The sequence below is a fragment of the Magnolia sinica genome, chromosome 18 (genome assembly GCF_029962835.1).
Source record: "Magnolia sinica isolate HGM2019 chromosome 18, MsV1, whole genome shotgun sequence".
NCBI classification, from domain to species: domain Eukaryota; kingdom Viridiplantae; phylum Streptophyta; class Magnoliopsida; order Magnoliales; family Magnoliaceae; genus Magnolia; species Magnolia sinica.
Genome location: NC_080590.1, coordinates 50623599 through 50635679, shown reverse-complemented (window position 1 = coordinate 50635679; position 12081 = coordinate 50623599).

Below are 12081 nucleotides of genomic sequence, written 5' to 3'. Positions count from 1 at the left end.
CTTCCTACCCCCTCATCTCTCATCCCAACCCTTTAATCTTCATCATACTTCGTCTAAGTTGAAGTCAATGAGCTAAGGAAGCCATAGAACCAAGAAGATTAGCAATCAGTGGGTGTTTTCATAAGATTATATTTGTATTTTGATGATGGCCAAGTGGGGTCTACCGATTGATAGTATGGATCATGTTTGAGACCCATCTTGTTGTATGTATTGTAATCTTGAGCCCTCCATCACATGATTCTCTCTCTCTCTCTCTCTCTCTCTCTCTCTTTCATATTGTGACCCACCTTGATGAATGGATTAGATCCACACTGTCCATCAGTGGCAGCCATGTTGTTCACCTTGTTATCCATTTTTAGGACAAGCCCTGGATGAAGGAAAACCACAAATATCAGCTTATATACAAAGCTGGTGGGCCACTACATGGACCCACCTTAATGTATTATCCATGTCGTCCATCCAGCAGGCAGGGTCCGCCTTGCTGTTGGACAGATCGTCCAGCGGGCAGGCCCCCTTGCCTGGACTGGTCTGGCATGGACGAAGGGAAACTACAAATATTAGCTTTGATGCCAAAACGGGTGGGCCACACTGACATGGCACCACCCTGATGTATGTGTTTTGCCTCACCGCCCATCAGGGACGGTGGGACCCGCTGACGTGTGTGTTTTGATCCACACCGTCCACCTATATATAAGGCAGATTCAAATATCAGGTGGGGCCTACCGTGTTGTATCCAGCATGTGGGACCACCATGGTGTATGTGTTTCCTTCATATCGTCCAACTGAGGATGGTGTGGCCCACTGTGATATGTGTTTCATCCTAACCGTCCATCTGCTGAACCCACTGTGATATATGTGTTTTATCCTAACCATTCATCTGTTGGACCCACTATGATATATGTGTTTCATCCTAACTGTCCATCTGCTGGACCCACTATGATATGTGTGTTTCATCTACGCTATCCATCTGTGGGGATCACCCTAATTTATGTATTTTATCCCACTATCCAGCAAGGGATGGTGGGCTCCACTAGAGACACAACTGCTGTATTGACGTCAGCAAGCTCTGAGGGTCTAATCATGAGGTACGTGTCATATACAGGCCATCCATCCATGGGGTCCACTGGATGTAAGTGTTTTATCCACGCTGTCCACCATCCAGCAATGGATGGTGGAGCCCACTGATGCATGTGTTTTATCCTCACCATCCATCTGGACAGTGGAATGCCACGGTAACGTATGTGCTAGATGCACACCGTCCTCCCAGGGGCCACCGTGATATATATGTTTTGTCCAGCACCATCCACATGTGGACGATGGGACCCACATGAGGTAAGTGTTTTATCTACATCGTCCATCTGACGGGCCCACCTTGATGTATGTTATCCCGCACCGTCCAGGGGCCAGGACGGTGGGGCCTTGACTTGATGCATGTGTGGCATCCATACCATCTAGCGGTTTGGACAGTGGAAACCACCACGATGTATGTGTTTTATAACCACGCCGTCTGTCTGTTTTTACTAGATGCAGTCCGCCTGTAGCATGCAGGGCCCACCTGAGGTATATGAGGCTCATAAGTGAGACCCAATGCGATATATGTGAGGCCCATAGATGTGGCCCGTTATGACGTATTTGAGGCCCATGGGATGTGGCCCTTTGAGATGTATTTGAGGCCCATGGTTATGGCCCGTTATAATGTATTTGAAGCCCATGAATGTGGCCCATCATAATGTATTTGAGGCCCATTGAGATATATGTGAGGCCCAATGTGATGTATATGAGGCCCAATTGTGATGTGTATGGCCCACCATGATGTGCGTGTTATATGTACACTTTGTCCATCTGTCTTCTAGATATTTGGAAAGCCGAGGGCCATATAATGATTCCGTTTTCCAATCCCAAATGGACCACATTGTAGGAACAGTGGTCGTTAAAGGTCCACCGTTGTAAATCTTTCTAAGGCCTATTGTTAAGCCTATTTCCATCTTTCCTTATTGGGCTATCCCAAATCATTGGGCCCCATTGATGTTAGTACTACCTGTCTCTCTTATTGGGCTAACCCAAATCGTTGGGCCCCCATTGAAGCTAGTACCTTCCCACCATGCCTTGTAGGGTTTTCCAAACCTTGGAGCCCACATTATGTTTATACCAGGCCTTTCATAAAAATGCGATCCATCTAGATTCAAGTTTTGGCTAAGTTTAGTGACCATACCCAAGGTCCACTTAGGAGTTGAGTGGGCTACCCAATCGATTAGAAGGACACATAGTCCTAGATGTATGAACTCCACCAAGCCCACTTTGTATATGTATCGGGTCCCATATGAAAGCCCAGTTTATTCATGATAAGAGATTGAGAAAGCCCAATTGTTCACCTGGAGCTCATCCTGTGAACTCACCTTATCGTATACCCGCTTCACTCCCCCATGAGATATGTATCCTACTCTTCTACCTCATTTGCTAGGACCTTGTGACATGTACATATCATCCACACTATCCATTTACTTCTTTAGGACAAGTGTGAGGCCTATCCTTGATGTTGGTACACCATCACCTCTTGCCGTAGATGGAAGAATATGTGGTACCAGATTTAGTATATCCTCCATATGGAGCCTATCTCGATGTATGGGCAAGATCCGTCGTCCTTCCAGTGGACCTTGTCTTGGAATATATGATATATCAGTACCTTGGAAGGCTAATGTTAGTATAACATGGGACATTCTGCATGGACTCCTATAGTTGTAGAAGGAGCATGTTGTTTAGTTTATACTCTGGGTATGTGACATGCCGGTGAAGGTTGATTGTGGATTATTGTTGTCTGCCTTATCAGATAATCATGCCTAAGTACTTTATTACATCATAATACATGCCCATACACATCATATGTATGCTTGTTATGAGGAGTGACTGATCATAGCATGTGCTGTTGGGCTGATTTATTATGAGACTCCTTGTGAGATGGAGTGGCCCCACATGAGCGTGTGGCACGCAAAGGTTTGATGCATGACAGGATAGAATGACTCATGCATCTCACATGTATGTGACATGACTACTATTCACCCTATCAATATTAGGGTTGTGGCCTCCACAGGCATGTCGTGGATGGCCAAATGGGACACCGAAAATGTTTGGTTCGAGCATCTGGGCACGTTAGTTGTCTATGGGTAAAAGTCTCTGAATCTCCGTGGCCAGGAGACGGTCCAACATCTAGACCAAGTAGATACATAAGCGCATGAGGATTGTATACCATTAAGCCATGTCTCCCAGTATGTCGTGGTCGGTTGGAAGTGGGTGCGGCCTTATTCGCCCGAGTGAGGAGGCTATAAGATAGGCTAAGTTTGACCAGCTCATGAGTGGGTCCGCTACCGACGAGCCGAGCCGATATTGGTAGGTGGGTAGTGAGGTCTCTTTCACTCGCTTGGTTGTGCGGTTAGGGGGGCGGCAGCCAACATGGAGTATACTAGACCCCGATGATGATCCCAGAGATGTACGGTACTGATATATGGACTTACTGAGGAGTTGTGTACTCAGCATCTCATTCATTCACTATCCACTCGGGTTGGTGGTGTGTAACTAGATCATTATGTGTACCCTTGCAATGGCCATGATTTCAGTTGAGTACACAACTAACCTGAGATCAGGAGTTTACCACATTGTGTCCAGCTATCTAAATCAGGTATGGGCTAGTTTAGATAGAAGTCCCTTGTGATGAACCCCACAGCATGCGATACGACATACTATCATCCAGAATTCACACTCCAACTTGGTCATTTCATTTGCATCGCATATTGCATTGCATCCTTAGTACATATCATTTGGTTTACTATGCTTCTATATTGCATATCCTAAATAAGGTTGATGGTATTATGGACTCGCAAGGATCTGCATATTGTATTACATTCACGACATATGGTATTTGGGTTACTATGTTTCTGCATTTATATGGCCTAGATGAGGTTGATGGAAATCGTGGTTTGTCAGGAATTATATATTACATTACATCCTCGGTATCTGATATTTGACTCTTTATGACTTCACATTTGCATAGCCGATCTGCATTGCATACTTTGATATTATATTACTTATGAATTTACCAGTATTTCCACTTACTCTGATATTTGTATGCTTGACACTTATCTTGTGCACACACTTACAGCACCCTCTAAGATTTCTATAAGCTTATGCATGATCATTGCATGCAGGTGACGCTAGGTCGCAGCAGCATTGAGGCAGGAGCTCGTGGCAGGTCACTTTGGAGATTTTGTTATTTATGTATTTCTTTTTCAGTATTGTACTCGAATGTTTATATTAGTGGATATATGGTGTTGATGTTGTCGTTTATGGCTTGGTTATACTCCTTTACAAAACAAAAATCACACTAAAAATCCTCTTTGTAGGATCCTAGGATCGGAATCTGGTGTATGGGCGCTGGAAGCCGAGAATGGGGTACTACAGATACTGTTGGCGCCGGATTCGGTGATCAAAAATTCTGTGAGACCGGTTTCTGAGTTTGGGGCGTGACATGTAAACTAGTTGCTTGAATGACATATGATTTATAGTTTAGTGATTAAACCCTCTAATGGCTTGGAAACCTTAGAGTTAATTGCCTTAGTTTAATTTATATATTAGTTTAAGTAGGTAATTATGTTTAATTGGTTAAAATGTTATTTGGTCCTAAGCACCCCCCATGACATAACCTTTATTCCATAGCTCCGCCAAGCTTCCGCACATATAAATCATGGGCTCACCACCGTGCGCAATTTCACACAAACCAAAAAATGAAGTAGATCCAAATCTCAAGTGGACCATATTATAAGAAACAGTGGTGATTGAATGCCCAAACATTAAAAACTTTTTAGAGCCAACTATAATTTTTCTACAATGTTTATTTTCCATCCAAACCGTTGACAAGGTCACATAATCTTGGATGAAGATAAAAAATCAAACATCATAATGATCCAAAACTTTTATGACCAACAGGAAGGTTTTGATGACAAGTCACCACTATTTCCTATTGTATGATCCACCTAAGATTTGGATCTATTTCATGTTTAGGATTATGCCTTAAAATGATATGAAAAAAAATATATGGATGGTGTGGATATAGAATAATATCAAGATGAGCCTCACGATAAAGGCTGCACCATCTTGGGTGAGGTTAGGGTCACGGCTAACCCGCTTCCCTGTTTTGTTGGACTTAGATTCGTTGGCAACCCCTCCGCACGTGCGTGGTGTAAGTCGGTGCTGAAAAAGCTTTGTAGGCCCATCATGATGTATGTGTTTTATCTACGTCGTCCGTCCATTTTTCCAGCTCATTTTAGGGCATGAGCAAAAAATGAGGCATGTCCAAATCTCAGATGGACCACACCATGGGAAACAATGGTGATTGAATGCCCATCGTTAAAAACTTGTATGGGACCACTGAAGTTTTATACCAAACCATAAGAAACAATGGTGATTGAATGCCCATCAAGATGTATGATGTCTATGACCTTCGTTATATAGCTTTTAATGATGGGCATTTAACCATCATTGTTTCCCATAATATGGTCCACCTGATTGGATATTCCTCATTTTTGTGCTAATGCCCTTAAATGAGTAGGCAAAATGAATGGACAACGTGGATGAAGGGAAAAAACAAATATAAGCTTGATCCAAAACTAGTATGGCCCATGAGAAGTTTTTAATAGTCATTCACCACTGTTTCCTATGGGATGGTCCACTTGAGATTTGGATCTATTTTATTTTTTTGCATTTATGCCCTACAATGATATGGGCAAACGGATGGATGGCATGGATATAGAATACATACATTAAGGTGGGCCCCATGGTAAGGGTTTCACTGTCTTAGGTGAGATCGGGGCTGCACATTATCTGCTTTCATCGAAATAAAGGTCCTAGGTAACTTTCATTAAGTGAGCTTTGCATAAATGTATCATATTCGCTATGTCAAATCCATTCCATCCACTAGGATCGTCCCTCAATGTTAGGCATTGGGACAAAAACCCGATCCACGGCTTAAATGGGGGTGTCGATCCACAAGAAACTGCATGGACAAGATGAACATAGGTTTGTATGTGGATACCAGATATTCCATTTAATTTATTCATCATGTGCCTTTAAAATGGGGCTTGCATTGCATTCTAAACACTTTGAGACTTGAAGTTGCCACAAAAAAAATTTCTCAAGAAAAATTTATTTTGCCAAACATATGATTTGAAAGTAGACCACAATTTTCTTGAGGAAATGTTGTTGATAAACAAACATGAGAAATGGTATTTCCTTTCCCACACTTTCATGGAAGTAAGGTTTCTTAGAAAATACAATTTTCTCTCCCACCTTTTACATAAATCCAAATATTCCCTTAAGGTATCTGTAGGAAAGAATTTCTTCTTCACGAGAGAAGGTTGTTTAGACAAATTATACTACCCTGGTTTCATGAGGAAGGTTGTTTTAAGTGAGTGTAAAGATTGAATATCTGATGGTTTCTAATGGTGATAAACACATTGAAATTAAATCTTAGAAACTTTTTTTCATATTTTATATCAAAATTTAGTCTTAGGATCTCCCTTCATGAATTAAACCCTGTTTCAAAGCATGAAATCAATCACATAATAAGACCTTTGTGCAAATCGATCAATCTGTTTCCATCGCAGATGATCTCTTAATGTAGAAAATCTCTCCTGGTCTATTATAGGTTTAGGAGGAAAACTCACATCTTTGTTTGGCCAAGATGAGATCCAGAGTTACTATGGAGTAGACCATACACCTAAGTAGAGCTATACACAAGTCAAACTGAGTTGAGCTTGGCACAGTTTGACTCGGCTCGGCCACTAGCTGACCCTAGCTCGAACTCGGCTCGGCTTGGTCCTCAAGCTTGACTGGCTAGGTCAGCTCAGTTTGGTCAGTAGCTCGGGCCAGTTTGAGCCGAGTTCAAGCTCGTGCAACATTTTCTCAAACACATGGAGTGCACCTTCAATTTCTCACATTATGCAAAACAACAGCAAAAGTATATAGGTATTTCATCAAACACTCAGTAAGTAGCATCAAAATTAAGATACAAGGGATTTTTTTTTTTAATCATATAATATTTTTTTTTGTAGTGATTTGTTTCATATCCATACCTTCCTCACCACCAGCCAATCTCGTGGAGAATGTATGCACTTGAAACAACACTTCGTTGAGTCATTTCATCAAACACTTAGTAAGCAACATCAATATTAAAATAACCGACTCACTGAACTGGTTTGATCCGAGTTTGATTCGAGTTGAGATTCAATCTGAGTCGATTCGAGCTCAGACAAACTCGAACTTAGCTCGAGATTTTTTCGAGCTCTAAAAATCAGATCGAACTCAATTTCAACCCGAGTTGAATCGAGCTTTTTCAAGTCCAATCAAGCGAGTTAACCGAGCTAACTCGGTTTGTGTACATCTTTACACCCAAGCAGGGGTGTGTGCATGCATGCATGGAGGAGAGGAAACATCCACATCTCTCTCTCTCTCTCTCTCTCTCTCTCTCTCTCTCTCTCACTATATAAAAAAGTGGAAATGTCCAAGGGGTTTTGGTGTGTCGTTCTTGAAGCTATCTTTTCCCTCCCTTCTATAATTGTATCTTATAAGGAGGGTTTAGGGTTTTAGAGGAGCAAAAAGTTATGGTACTCTGCTTCCCCATGAAAGCTCTATATACCTTACTGTGAATGAGGCATGTCTACCTTCCTAATCGATGCACTCCAATTGTTTATTTCCTTTTACTATCCATGGTATCTAGCCTTAGGTGAATCTCATGCCACCACCAAGGCGTGGACCATCATATCTTAGCCATTAAATGTCCATCAGGCTTGTTTTGAAACAAATAAATTGCTAAAATTAAAGTTCAATGGTTAAAATTCCTCGATTAAATAGAAAAAAAAAACATAAGGTTGCTGGCTTAATGTAACATCTCGGAAAAATCCGTACAAAGACCGAGTACCCCCTCTAGCAGAAATTACCCAAGACCAAAACCTTTTAGAAATTAGGTTAATGCTAGCAAGTGCTAAACTAAAGTGCTTATTATTTGCAAGACCCAAAACGTGTAGAATCATTGACGCTATATTATCCTAAAATCTAGGATCCATCCTTAAACCCAGTTGCTCTCGGGAGCACACTGAAACTCTGTATCGGACCTGGACCGCACGTTGAAAGTCCGACTATTCCAAAACTATACATTTATGACCGCATTACTGGACTTGACAACTCCCTTGAAAATCAAGTCTTAATTGTGTCTAGAACTGCACAACTTGAGCCCGGAGCGAAGAGTGTGAGAAACGTAAAAATATTTAGAAATAAAAATCTGAATTTAAGTAATCTGAGTCGTGTCACTTGCGGGCCAAATATAAGGATTCAGACCGTTAGAATCTGACCCAAATACATGCTCGGATCAGGAGAAATGTCCCCCACATGTCGCTGTACTTGTGACCCTGATCGAGTGACCGTGACCGTTAAACTGAAACTGGTCCGCCACGACAGATCTGTAAATCTGATCGGAACGAAACGAAAACTCAGCCTGACCTAGATCTATGGTCAAGGAGCTTAAGTCAGACCGCATGTGGAAAATGGGCCACCAGAAGTGCTCCGTTGGACCGAAACAGTCCGTATTTGGATATAACCTAAGTATACCTTGGCCCTGGGGCCATTCCCATCAAACCTGGGGCTATATAAGGACCTTAAACACTCCCTCTCATATGTCATACGAATTTTGCAAACCCTAAGGGAAAGAAGAGAGAAAAGAGAAGAAGAAAGTGAGGAAGAGAGAGAGAGAGTGAGAGATAGATGTTGGGGTCTTTTCCTGACGCTCCATATGCTTAGCCACCACTCCCGTGTCGCTATACGGGCGATACCAATCCCGTTCTTAGGTAAGAAAACCTAACCCTAATCTGTTTAGGGTTTCAGATAGTGTAAGTTATGAAATAGCTAATCTAATTTATGTTATAGGTTGCCAATCTGCCGTAGACAAAGACTTAACTTTAAAACTGAGTTCGTTACGAGTCTACCGGTGAAAGGTGCAGACTATAAACGTATAGGTTATGGTTTTCAAAGCTTTCAATGTCGGTTAATGATTTATAACTGATGTGGGTTCTATTTTACATGCAAAATGCGTCGTCTGTTTCGTTTTACAAGTATATATGAACTATGTGACATATAGTGTATTCTATGTACATGTTGTGATATTTGAATACGTATGGAATTTAGAATTATGCTTAACATGATTATCTGTCGTAGATATATGCTTGTTATATATGCGACAACTCCTTAGCGAAAGGACTTGCCCTAAATCATGCCACGGCCGATATACGTTATATATGTTAAAGTGTGTAGCCCAAGTGTTTGTGAAAATGATTAAATGAATATGGAACCCGGGTTCATGCATGCCATGATTATCCGCCGTGGGTATATGCGTGTGGTATACGGGGCAACTTCCTAGTGTAAGGATTTGCCCTAATACGTGTTATCACCAACATACGTCATGTATGTTGGAATATGTAGTCTAAGTGTTTGCAGAAATGTCTGAATGGACAAGTGTGTAATAAATTGTACTTTATATGGGTATTAAGAAGAAATTCTTAACTACCTTAACGATGTGTATGATTTCCTCCATGTAACTTATCTTCTTTGTCTGTTTTACTTAGACACTGCCTATGTGTGAATTCATGGTTAAGTTGAAATCCATCAAATGCTCACATGCTTGTATGATTGCAATTGTTGATCCATTACTGTTCTGATTAGCTGGTATGATTATCTGTTATAATTGAATGTGTTTGGGACTATGAAATAGTCCAGGCAATCGGTAACAGGTTTTGATTTGGTGGCTGAGGTTGTCTCGCCACATAGGATGTGATCGATAAATCCGAGCCGTACTTGGGATGTTGGCAGTGGTTAGGCCACACGGAGTGCTTATGCACTTCATGTCGATTAACTCAACGTGCGCTCGTACTAGTTGAGCTCGTCAAGTAACCCAATTGGCCCTATTGTATGTTCACCATGTATGGACGCTACTGTTTGAACCTAAGATACCAAACTTACCAGTGAAACCCCGTTAACCTTGGTACCTCAATCTGCTAAGACTTATGAGCCGGGCATAGTGTTATGGGACACCGTGGTCGAGCTGTCGGCCGACCCTGGGGTGACGAGCCTTCCCGTAGTGACCAGTGAGCAACCCAGACTCGTGAGCCGAATACGGTGGTATGAGACACTGTATTCGAGCTGTCGGCCTACACTGATAACGTGACGAGCCTTTTGTAGTGACCTTGAGGGTACGCTAAGACTGCGTAGAGGCGACGAGCCCTTACGTAGCAACAAGAGTACACTAGGCCTGCACTGATAAGGTGACGAGCCCTTTGCAGCAACCTAGAACTGTAATATCGTATGAGAATTGCTAGGATTGACGACCCTAAAATGGATCATTGTTTGGGAATTGACATAAGGGAGGTACCTTAGCTTCCTAATCCTACTGTATGAAAGGGACTAATAATAACTCGGTAATCACTCTCATTCCATCGCATTGCATGTGCCCCGGGTTGAAGAGTATAGAGGGAAGAAAGCATGCCGCGACCGTAAGATGGTGTCGCACAAGGGAGTGTAGGCGAGGGCATGCATCATGCTTACATTTCATCCTTGCATTAATAAGAGTATCTAGGAATGTCTGATATGTCTGCTTTATCATTACTGCTTGACTAAATTGATAACATGTTAACCTTTACTCTATGATCCCACTGAGTTGATCACTCACACCCACGTTCTGGGATGGTGTTCTGAACACCCACCAGACTCTATCTTAGTTGTAGATGATGATGCGACTCAGGAGGCGCCCGATTACTATGACGATCAGGATGAGTTCTCATATATGCAATTCTCTGGTGGTTTTGCTTAGGCCATCCGGATCGACGGGGCTACAGGGTTTATTATTGTAGTTGAACTATTTTGAACTATTACATGTATATGGTGACTCAGTGATGTATTCATACTCTGGAGACCGATCGTGATCCTTTGGCTCCTACACGTCTATATACATTTTCCAGTCTTCCGCTTACGTTATATGAATTGATCTGGAGTATGAATTACTGTTTTAGTATAATCCCACTCATGATTAATGCACTAACACAAACAATATTTAATCATCATTATCTATGTTGTATAAGTGATGCGTTGGAACTCGTGTGTTGAGTTTATGCTCGACCCCTGATTTTCAGGGCGTTACACTTAATTACCTTTAAAACATTTGATGGACAATTTAGACCTTAAGATCAACCGGCTAACATGAGTTCTCGAGTAAAGCAAGTGAATTCTAAATGGATCATGTGGTCTGTGACGGAGTTGATGTAAATACCTAGTATGAACCACATTCAGTGGCCATGCAATGACCCCGTGAAGTGAACCAAAGCACCTACTATCAAGCTATCTCGACCCACACATCCTTAGGTCAAAGGATATGGAGGGAGCTAGTACAAATCCACAAGTATCATTTTAGCCTGGACATGATAGGTCTTCCAATCTATAAGCTTTTAGGTGATCCTGCGAATCTAAGTGACTAAAGATTTAACCAAGTAGATTTGGATGACTCACACATACATACACACAATTGTGTGGGGTAGCGTGAAGGCTCACCAACACTAATTGGGCCCGATGGTGAAGACTGTCCTTCCTGACACTATGTCAATCCTTTCACACAAGATGACTATTAATGAAAAACAAAAGGTAAGTCTTGGAATAGTTATTGTCATGGCCAAGGCAACGAGATCTATGAACCACATCTCTTCCTTGGCACTTGGTTGATCTATTTAGTTTCTAAGATGTCTAAGGACTTAGAGACTATTACCTCAAAAATCCATATGAATAATAAATGTGTCCACACATAATAACCATGACATATTAATAATCAATAATCAGAAGGTATGTTAATGGAAGTAAAGTCCAAAAGAGCAACCAAACGTTGGTTTTCCAGGGCATAACCCCAATAATCTCCCGCTTGTCCTAAAACCAATTGACCTTGACAAGCAAACCCATATTGAGAACATGGACACTAGAAGGATGAATTGAGAAAGCCTTAGT